We start from the raw sequence: 11612 nt of genomic DNA on the forward strand, positions 1-11612 counted from the left end.
GCCAGCTGCTAGCTCGGAAGTTGGCTTTGACTCTGGGCTAGGTCTGTGTAAGTTGGGGCCCAGGCTCCTCATTCAGTAGCTTGCATTGATCTCTGGGACTCTTTTGTCTCCTCCTCCCCCATCGAAGCCTCTCCTCCTCGCTCCCTCTGCTTCTTAGACTCTTCCGCTTTTCTTCTCTGCTTCTAGTGAACTGAAATCTCCAAGAGTAGCTGAGGCTCCGGTAGTTTTACAAAACTGCCCTTGCTCTTTCTGCATTTGCCCAGTCAAGGGTATGTATCTTTGCCTGAGGTTGGAATGATGCTGTTAGTCCTGGTGATATGATTGCATAGCAACACAGAGCAGCTCCATGAGAGGAGGAGGAGAAGGAGGGCAGGGAGGTGGGAGAGACAGAGGGAGAGTGTGCATACAGCAGCTGTCGGCATCCCTGTCTCAGGGACTTCTTTGCTGATTCACAGAAGCAGCCCAGCTCCAGCCTCCCAGCTTCCAGCTGCCGCCTGCTTCTCAGACCTGACGGAATCAGAAGGTAGGCCACAGAGAAATATTTCCAAGTCATACCGTTGTTCCCCTGGCTGAAGAGAAATGACTGAGGGAGGGAAAGCTTCAGAGGTACTGGGAGAGAGAGTGAGTGTGAGCACATGCGTGTCTGCCTGCCTGCCTGCTTGCATGTGCTGTTAGGGGAAAACTTGCACTAAAAAAAATGCCCACAATGAAGTAGGATTTATAAAGAAAAAAAAAAAAAAAGATGCCCATGAATAGAAACTCAAATCAGTTTGGGAAACTATAGTCTAAAAATGAGGAAGAGGTAGCTTCATGGTTTGCTTCTTTGGATATGGGGTGTATGTATTTATTTTTGTTCTCAATGACAGGCATTTTGTCCAAGGGTGGATTTTCTGGAGGGAGAGGAGGGGAGGTGTGTGGAAAACATTGACTGAAAAAGGAGGAGAGATGAAATGTGGGACCTCAAAACAGATTCCCTGAACAAATGAGTATTCTGGTCCGTCCATAGGATACAAGAGTTCTCCCTGAAGTAAGCCAGGCTCTGACCTAAGAGCCCAGGGGGAAGGGCCCATCCTCATCCTCATCTTCAGCATTTACCTCCTGGATCAGTTCCTGTTCCCTGTTGCATTGCCCCCTTTGGTCTTCTTCTTTAGTTTCCTTTTTACCCCCTGTAGCCAGGAGATATATTGCCACTCTTTAGGTGAATGATCGGAGTGGTTTCAATGGACTTACCTGTCTTGGAGTCAAATACCTCATTTTCTTCAGTTCTCCTTACTTCTCTCCAGCATCAGGCCCAAGTATGAATAGGGAAGGTTTTTCCTTCCTTTGGTAAGCAGGTAGAGCCAGGCCTCACCGTCTAAGCAGGTGGCTGAGCTAGGGCAGTAGCTGGGTTGGGGTGGAGAGATAGGGGATGGCATCATCATCAGTTGCCTATTTCCATTGAGAGCACATTGCATGCTGCCTGAAAAAGAACATACTTTTCTGTTTGCTGCTTGATTGTTCAAAAGAACAAAAGCCTTTAAGAAGCTCTCTGTGCAGCTTACCTTCACTCCTGACTTTCCCAAGGGAATTCTTGGTTTTAGATTAAAAGCCCTTAGGTAAATCATTTTTAAAGGGACCTGTGGGAGCCACAATCCTCAGGAGATTTTCCCTCTGGGATTTGGGTGGGAATCTCAAGGCCTTTTAATGCTATCTCTCTGAAAAGGTAATGCTGGAAATGTGGTGTCTTATCCCTGAAAGAAGACGGAGCTCCTCTTTTCCTGGGTGGGCAGATCTGTGTCCTTCAATTGTGCTTTTGTAGAGAGTGAAGGAACACAGGAATAGCTCCTTTCCTTAAGGAACTTATACCATGAGGCATTTAGCGTTAGCTAAGTAGCTCTGAGCTCTAGGGCCAAGCACCCTTCATCTCTGCAATCACCTGAAAAAAAAAGGAGCATGGTTTGAAGCAACCACTTTAGCAAAAGCTCAAAAGCCAGATGCAGACAGCACATCTGGTATATAGCACAACTAACCATAGATGCTCAGAAGTTTATGATGTAGAATCAGCCACAGTGCCAGATAGAATGGGGTCTCACTGATGAAGCCTGAAAGGACATCCTTCTAAGTTTATAAGGGACAATTACTTAAAGAAAACCAACTCTGTGGAAAATGTACTATGAAATGGATATCCCTCCCTTAGAACAGATTCTAAATACATGTCTACACCTAAAATAGCAACGGAGATAAATTCTCCTAGGATAGCATTTACCAAACCGATGTTCCACAGAACACTGTTCTGAGAGAATGTTAATACATTCTGTTTTCAAAAATAAGGAACAGGAGCAGAGGGTAGTGAGGGGAGGTGTAATTCTGTGGTTCAGTAATTTTTTGGAAATACTTTATAACTGCATTCTCCTCTTGGAGAATCACAATGTACTAATGCATATGGAAGTCTCTAGGAAGTACTGTTAGAAACACACAAATGTTTAATTTTGTTCAACCCAGTTTACTCTGAACTGGAAACATTTTGCTTCATGGGAAACATGTTAGCATCTTGTAGACAGAGTTTTGGAAATTATGGTTCAATAAATAAATAGATAAGAAAGAGCTGGAAGAAACAGTCACATAAAAGAAAATTGTAACCTAGTCTAATACCACCTTTTAAAATGTTATTCAAATTGTTCTAGCTGATGAGTATTGAGAGAGTAGAACCGTTGTCTCCTGATTCTCAGCTGCTTCTGTAGCAAGTTTCTTCCAGTGAAACTGTTATTGTGAAGTACCTTCCAGTCGGTTTTGACTCATAGCAACCCTGTATAGGGTTTCTGAGGAGCAGCTGGTGGTTTTGAACAGCCGATCTTGCAATTCAAACTGACTTTGTGGGCCAGTGCATTATCCTGTAGTGACACACCAGGACTCCATTCCCAGAAAAATGAAGCAGGTTTAAGGAATAGTTCTTCAATTTGTAGTGCAGTCCTTGTATTTAATACATTTCTTTTTGTCTTTTAGTATAGTCAAAAATGATAAATTTTTCTATAAGCATGGGATTAGTTTCATTCTTTTAAAAAAAGTTATGAATTTATAAAATACAGTAAAAATATAATTAAAATATATAGTGAATTTTAAGGTACCCACTGCCTAGCTTAAAAAATAAGCATTATTTGTGTACTCAAAACCCATTGTGCATACCTCTCTCTGAAGTAAAGCTTCCACCCTTTCTCTGAAGTGCACTGTTCCGGTTTTGATGTTTATTATTCTCAGATATTTACTTATATTTTTACCACATATGTATGTATCTGGAAACAACATATACTATTGTTTTATATTTTTTTAAAAGTTTATATCAATGACATATTTGTTTTTCTGCAATTTGCTTCTTTTTCTATTCAGTGTGATATTTGTGAAATCTATCATGTTATAGTATGTTTCTAGTTCACTGATTTTTCACTATCATATAGCATTCCATTTAGTGATTATACTACAGTTTATTTATTCATTGCTGTTCATGGACATTTAGGCTGTTTTTCTCTTATCTTGGTTATTACAATTAGGGCTGCTGTGATTGTTCTTGTGTAGAGATTCTGATGTGAATATTTATGTAGAATTGTCCCATGGCAGGATATGAGCATCTCCACCTGTGGAAGATATGTGTCAAATGGCTCTCCAAAATAGTTTACTAACATATACTCCCACCAGCAGGGTATGAACGTTTCAGATTGATTACATTAATTCACTATGGGGTTTTTTTCAGTAGACATGAAATTTTATATCTCAAAATTGTTGGGAGCTACCTTCTCAGGAACACACTTCATTGTTTTCAGTTGTAAATGAGGAGTTGGTCTTGATGATCTCTAAGGTTCTTTCCAGCTCTGACAGCCTGGGTCTCTATTCATTATGTGACGTACATTTGAAACAGAACTTTGGTTTTTGGCGACGTTGCAGGAATTATTTTAAGCACACATGACAAGCTTCAGAACCAATGACATGTATGCCTTCTCTCTGACTGCCATGCTGCCACCAAGTAGAAAGCAGTGCTGTGAGAGCATGGGCCACCAGACAACATGCCACTTTGGACCAAGGAGAGGAATCTGCTCAAGGAAGGGGAGTCTTTTTCCCATTTCCCTGTTCTTTCCCCGAAACTCTCACGATCTTAAAATGCTTCCTATTTCTTGACTTTCCCTTAAGAGACTAATAGCAAGTTCTTATTGTTAAAAAAAAAAAAAATACAGTCTAGGAGGACTGAATGCTTGAGACAGTGAGCTTCTATTAAGGATGATGGTGTAATTTGTGAATGCATAAAGATGATGGGTGAACATGATGGACATGAGTAATGTCATTGAACTGTATACGTATAGATGGTTGAAATGTCAAATGTTTTGTTACATATATTTCTACTATATATATACACACACACACAAACATATACTTGTTTGTGTTGAGTGCCTTTGAGTCGGTTCTGACTCATAGTAACTCTGTATAGGTTTTCTGAGGAATAGCAGGTGGGTTTGAACCACCAATATTTGGGTTAGCAGTCCAATACTTACCCTATAGCACCACACCAGGACTTCTAAACATACACTACATACAAAAAACAAAAACAAAAACAATCCAAAATAAAAGTACATGGAGTAACACATTTGACCTAGCTTCAATGGCTTGATGATCACTACACAACTAGAAGATTTAAAAATTTTTATAAAGGAAACAAGTGTACATTTTATGAACTTGACCTATACTTATGGATGTAGTAGCTCAGAATACCAGCTGAGAGGGAAAGGGTCTTCAACCTATCCCCTCTGTACTCTTGATTGATAAGGATGGGCAACTTAGACACTGGCTACCTAAAATGGAGGGGCTATAAAGGCACAAAGTGACTGGCTTACAAGTTTTCAAGAGGGAGTTTAATTCCAGAGTATGCAGGGGAAAGTAGAGTCCCCACTGAATAGTTTTCATCTTGTCTAGACTGATCTGCTGAAGGAGATGGGGGATAAGATTATTATGATTCAATAGCGAGTAATTATTATCATGACTAATTGCAATAGTCACAACTGTAAAGGTAGAAGTTTTGTAACATAAAGGGAAGAGTAGTTAATCTTACATTCCAAGAACAGAGGACCCTAGGACCATCAAGGGAGAAGAGCATGAGTGAAATGTGTGGTTACGAATTGGGCTGTGAACCGCAAGGTCAGCAGTTCGAAACTACCAGCTGCTCCACCAGAGAAAGATGAGGCGTTCTGCTCCCGTAAAGATTAACAACCTCGGAAACCCTGTGCAGGGTCGCTATGAGTCGGAACCGACTACATGGCACATAACAACAACAACATAGGGTTTCCATTGCTTATCCCACTACACGTATAAGTAGTTGCTAAATGCCAGAAATTTTGAGTTAACTCCATAAGACAATCCTCCCAAGTTGGTCTTTATGTTATTACTGTTTTACAGATGTAGGGACTGAAGCACAGTAAGGTTAGGGAGTTTGTCCAAATCTGTGATAAGTGGCAGAGCCAGGATGCAAACTCAAGTGTCTTGGCTCAGAGCCTGTCATTAATGATCATAGTTTGCTGCCTCTCTGACATTGTCCACTTAGCTCTCCCATATTGATGGACATTTGAGTTGATTGCAGATTTTTGCTGTTGCAATGTTGCAGTGAATATTTGTGTTCAATTCTGCAAGCATTCATGTAGGTAGGTTCCTAGAGTTCTCCAGTTTTTAAATAAGAAGAGCTTATTCATTTATTTTAAAAAATTTAGTGAGTTTGGAAACGCTATACAGGGTCGTTATGGGTCAGAATCAACTAGACGACACTTCACAACAACAACAACAACAACAACAAGCTCTGGAGTAAGTCCGTGGGTGGTGCAAACAGTTAAGTACTTGGCAACTAACAAACTGGTTGGTGGTTCAAACCCTTCCAGAGGTATCTTGGAAGACAGGACTTACAGTCAACTTCTGAAAGGTCACAACCTTGAAAGCCTATAGAGCAGTTCTACTCTGCACACCATGAGTTGGAATCAACTTTGAGGCAATTAACAACACCAACAATAAGGCACTGGGGAAGCTCTGGGCTCAAATTAGTAGAGTTGACTGCAAGTTTAGCTCTCAGATGCCCTAGAAAGATCCTTTAAGTTCTCTGTAGGGACAGCCAGCTTTGCCCTGCCCTGGGTCCCAGACTCACTGCATCCTGTGTCTGCCAAAAATCTACACTTGATAGGAATCAATGATTCCTCACAGCCTGGGTTCTAGATTTTACAGGGGCAGAGTAATATAATGGTGAAGAATATGTTTTCTGGGATACAACTGCTTGGGTACAAATCCCAGCTCCTTGACACATACTGATAGTGACTGAACAAGTTACTTAATGTCTCTGTGCCTATGTTTTCTCATCTGTACAATACTGATAAGAGTAGATAATAAATAAGATGTTTTTGAGGATTAAACGAGTTAACGTAGAACTATGCAACTTAGTTAATATATAAATAAATAATGAATATATAGTATAGTTAACATTTATGAAACCTGGAATGCAGTAAGCTTTAACTGTAATTATTTGACTGTAAGAAAGTTCCATATCAGTCTTTACATGTACAGTTTATTGATATTAATTATGTTCCTCAACACCCTTAAGCACCTCCATGGTATTTTGGAGAGAGAGGGGAGAAATAACTGCTTTTTGTTTTTTAAAATAGGCAATATCTTCAGATAGTTCTAAATCCAAAAAGTACAAAATTATATTCAGTAAAAACTATATCACTTATTTGGCAAGACAAAGATTTATAAGATGTGGGCAATCTATTTCTCAACCTGGACGATGATTGTATGAGGGTTCACTTTACAATAACTCAGTATATCTTACAAATGGAGTCCTGATGTGGCGTTTTAAGAGAAGCACTGGACTTCTAACCACAAGGTCAGCAGTTCAAACCTACTAGCTGCTCCTTGGAAACCTTATACAAAGTCATTATGAGTCGGAACTGACTCAATGGCATTTAACAACAACAACGATATATCTTACATATATGTTTTTGCTTTGTATGTTGTTGTTGCTGGTAAGTGTCATCAAATCTATTCCAATTCATATCAACCCTGTATAGGGTTTCTGAGGATCAGTGGGTTTGAACTGCCGACCTTGTGGTTCACAGTCCAGTGCTAATCCTACAGAGCCACAACAGTATATTTTTCATTTTATAAAAGAGGAACAAAACCCAATGTACTGATAGTCTCTTCAACAGATGGTCCTGGCAGAACTGGAAAACTATAAGCAAAAGATTGAAACAAGACCTTCACCTCACACCTTATACAAAAACCAACTCAACATGGATTAAAGATCTAAATGTGAATCCCAAAATTATGAAGGCCATCCATGAAAAAATAGGGACAAATGTGAGGGCACTAATTCAGAGCATATACAGACTACCAAACATTTTTAAAAGTACACAAACAAAAGTGGACAAAATAGATGAGTGGGACATACTAAAAATTAAAAACTTATGTGCATCAAAAGACTTCACCAGAAGAGTGAAAAGAGAACCACAGAATGGGAAAAAATCTTTTGCAATGACACATCAGGTAAAGGACTAATTTCTAAAATATATTGGAAACTACAACATCTCTAAAATAAAAAGACAAATAACCCAATAAAAAAATGGACACAGGACATGAACAGACACTTCACCAAGAAAGAGATCTGGACAGCCAACAAACACATGAAGAAATATTTATGATTACTAGCCATTAGAGAGATGCAAATCAAAACTACAGTGAGATATCATTTCACACCAGCAATAACAGCAAAGATCAAAAAAATAGAGGACAATAAATGCTGGCAAGGATGTGGAGAGACTGGGACATTCCTGCATTACTGGTGGGACTGCAAAATGGTCCAACCACTCTGGAAAGCAATATGACGCTTCCTCAGAAGGTTGGAAATAGAAATACCTTATGATCCAGCAATTCCTCTACTTAGTATTTACCCACAAGAAATATGAGCCATAACACGAGTAGATATATTCACACCAATGTTCATGGCAGCAATATTTACAATAGCAAAAAATTGGAGACAACCAAAATGCCCATCAATTGAAGAATGGATAAACAACTGTGGTACATGCACACAATGGAATACTATGCTACCTTGAAGAACAACAAAGAAGCTGCAAGCCATCGCATAACATGAATGAACCTTGAGGACATTATGCTGAGAGAAATTAGTCAGTCACAAAAGGAGAAATACTGCATAAGACCATTATTATAAAGGACTGAGAAAAATAACCCAACCAAAAAGAGGGGAAAATGTATATATATAATTGCTGAACACCGGGATGTATAAGATGAGAGGAGGGGAGGGAGGGAAGGGTAAGGAATAGACATAGGAGAGTCTGGGTGCTGGAGGGGGGGAGGCAATACACAAGAAGGGGGAGGGGAAAAGAAGAACAAGGTGGATGGGAGAACAGTTGGGCAGGTTCACATGGGCTAGATGGGACAGAGGTAAATGATGTTGTATGCACAACCTTGGAATAACAGGACTTCAGGATACAGGGATAGAGACATGGCCTGAAAGGGGATAAAAGGTGAATAATGTTGGGATGCTTGGCTGTCTTTTGAATCTTGGTTTCCCTTGCCTAACAATGTGAAATAGACGCTTGGTGGGAGCGGGGGTTAATAGTCAGAAACATCACAACAGAGCACATGTAAGCCCGTTTTCAGCCTCTAACTGACTTGGAATACCTTGAGGGGAGCTGGAAATTGCCCAGATTCAAAATGGGGGAGGGGGGAGGGTCTATAAAGGCAAGAAGTTACTGGCTTACAAGCTTTCAAGAGGGAGCCTAGTTCCAGACAGGGCAGGGATTGGCAGAACCTCCACTGAATGATTTATAATCTGTTGGCACCAGGCTGACAAAAGGAAATGGGGATAAGACTCTTGTGGTACAACAATGAATACCTGCCATCAGGACTGACTATGAGGGTCTGAATTGTAGAGGCAGATTTAAAAAAAAAATTTTTTTTTTGGCAAAAGGAGAAGATTGATTGATTTTGCAGCTGAGGAGTGGAGGTCCCTGGGACCATCAAGCAAGAAGAGTGGAAAGTGTGACCCTACCCAGAGAGGCAGTGAAGCCAGGCATGGAGACAGAGATGTCGGCATGGACAGATAGAGTGGCTGGGGGCACAGGACTCAGGAAGGGAGAGGAGCTGTTTGCTGACAGCCGGGGGGGGGAGGCTGTGGGTGTATCCGTTGGTTATTTGAGGATGCATGGAGGGGATTGTAATCATTGTGATTAAATGTAATATGATAGGATGAATGTGAAGCTGAAGTGGGACAGAGGCAAATAATGATATATGCCAACCCTGGAATAACAGGGCTATAGGATACAGAGATTGAGACATGGTTGGAATGGGGAAACAATATTAAGATGCTTGGCTGTCTTTTGAATCTTGGTTTCCCTGGCATACCACTGTAAAATAGACACTGGAGTGGGAGAGAAAGGAACAGCCAGAAATGTCACCATAAGCTTGTAAGTCCATCTTATGCCTATAACTGATTGGAATACCTAAAACGGGGCTACAATGTGCCCAGTGAAGGAGGCTTCCTGTGGAGTCTCTATTACACAAGACCATAGGTGGATTCCTGAACAGCATCCAGAACCTTCTGAGGGGAAATTTCCACTTGAAAGGACAAGCAGACCAGCCTGGAGCAGCCACAAGAACAGAAGACACTTCCTGAAAGAAAGACTGACAGGAAAAATACAAAACAATACAGGCAGATCGACTGATTACTACAAGAATAAACAAGTGGCTCGCCCAGGAGACATCAAGGCAAGTGGTCAGGTCCCCTCAGGGCAAACCTCCTTCAAAGACTAAGACCCAATGGAAATACAAGCTCTTATTGGTGACCATGTTTGCCACCGATAACGGGAAGTGAAGGAAAAGCAGCAACGAAGCTGCGAGCTAAGCCCTACAATGTTCAATAGACTCTTGTGAACCTGGGTGGAAACCTGGCTGGCCAGCAGTGTGGCAGACCTGGGAACTCTTGGGCTCAGAGTCAGTGACAGCCACAGAGGACTAGAGTGAAGAGTCAAGCGTCCAGCTGATAAGAAGAGAGGGCATATACATAAGAACACCCACACTTGCAGATAATACCCACCTGACCTGGTTTCAATGGCTGGATGATCAGAGCTCAACCAGAAGAAGAAAGAAGAGGAAAAAAAGAATAATCTGATACAATCTGATGAACTTGACCTACACCTATGGAAGCAGTAGCTCAAAAGAGGGAGCAAATCTTCACAGTGAGGATCACTCCTACCCTCTGCACACAAGGAAAGGACAGGGATGGGCAACTTGGACATTGGCTACCCAGAATGGCAGGGAGGGGGGAGTGTTACAGAGGCAAGAAGTGACTGGCTTACAAGCTTTCCAGAGGGAACCTAGATCCAGAGGGCATGGAGCAAGGTAGAATTTCCACTGAGTAGTATCCAATCTGTCTAGACAGGGCGGAGGAAAGGAGATGTGGATAGGTCTCTTGCGATACAATGGTGAATAATTGTTATCAGGACTGATTGTAAGGGCTGGAAATGTAAAGGTAGACATTTTGTAGCAAAGGGAGGGGAGGGATTAACTTTGCAGTCTAGGGGCAGAGGTCTCTGGAACCATCAAGGGAGAAGAGCAGAGAAAGGAACCCTACCCAGAGAAGCAGTGATGCCAGAGATGGAGGCAGAGAATACGACGTGGAGAGATGGAGCAGCTGGGGACTTTGGACACGGGGAGGGAGAGGGCCTGTGTGCTGACTACCAAGGGGTAGGCTTGCGGGGTATACCCTGTGTTTGGGGGATGATGCATGGAGGGGATTGTAACCATGGCAAGGAAGCTATATACAATGGGATCAATGTGAAGCTAATGTTCTGCCATGTAAACTATCAAATAACTCAAAATAAAGTACCCTAAATGCTTCAATAATAAAAAAAAAGAGAGAGAGAGAGAAAGATACAGAGCATTCAACCCAACAACAACACAATACACATTCTTTTCCAGTGCCCATGGAACATACTCCAGAATAGACCATGTTTTAGGCCACAAAACAAGTCTACATGAATTTACAAATATCAAAATCCTACAAAGCATCTTCTCAGACCACAATGCTATCAAACTAGAAATCAACAATAGGAAGACCCAGGAAATCAAATCAAATACATGGAAACTGAATAACACCCTGCTGAAAAGTGACTGGATAGTAGAAGAAATTAAACGCGAATTCACAAAGTTCCTGGAAATAAATGAGAACGAAAACACAACATACCAAAATCTTAGGGACACAGTGAAAGCAGTGCTGAGAGGACAATTTATTGCAATAAAAGCACACGTACAAAAAGAAGAAAGAACCAAAATTAACACATTAACACCGCATCTACAACAATTAGAAACAGACCAACAAAGGGAACCCACAGCCACCAAAAGAAAAGAGATAATAAAGATTAGAGCAGAAATAAATGAGATAGAAAACAGAAACATGATAGAAACAATCAACAGGACAAGAAGCTGGTTCTTTGAAAGAATTAACAAAATTGACAGACCATTGGCAAACCTAACAAAAGAAAAGAGGGAGAAGACACAAATAACATGCATTAGAAATCACATGGGAGATGTCACAG

At 41.0% G+C, this 11612-nt stretch overlaps 1 protein-coding gene across 1 annotated transcript in view; it reads left to right on the forward strand.

Annotated features, from left to right (window-relative positions):
* Positions 1-452: 452 nt before the first annotated feature.
* Positions 453-11612, forward strand: part of DRP2 (dystrophin related protein 2) — a 70795-nt gene continuing 59635 nt past the window's right edge. Inside the window, exon 1 of the mRNA XM_006869098.1 lies at positions 453-523. The gene's annotated coding sequence lies outside the window, so the exon portion shown is untranslated. The remainder of the gene's footprint in view (positions 524-11612) is intronic.

The sequence above is a fragment of the Chrysochloris asiatica genome, unplaced genomic scaffold, assembly GCF_000296735.1.
Source record: "Chrysochloris asiatica unplaced genomic scaffold, ChrAsi1.0 scaffold00126, whole genome shotgun sequence".
Taxonomy (NCBI): Eukaryota; Metazoa; Chordata; class Mammalia; order Afrosoricida; family Chrysochloridae; genus Chrysochloris; species Chrysochloris asiatica.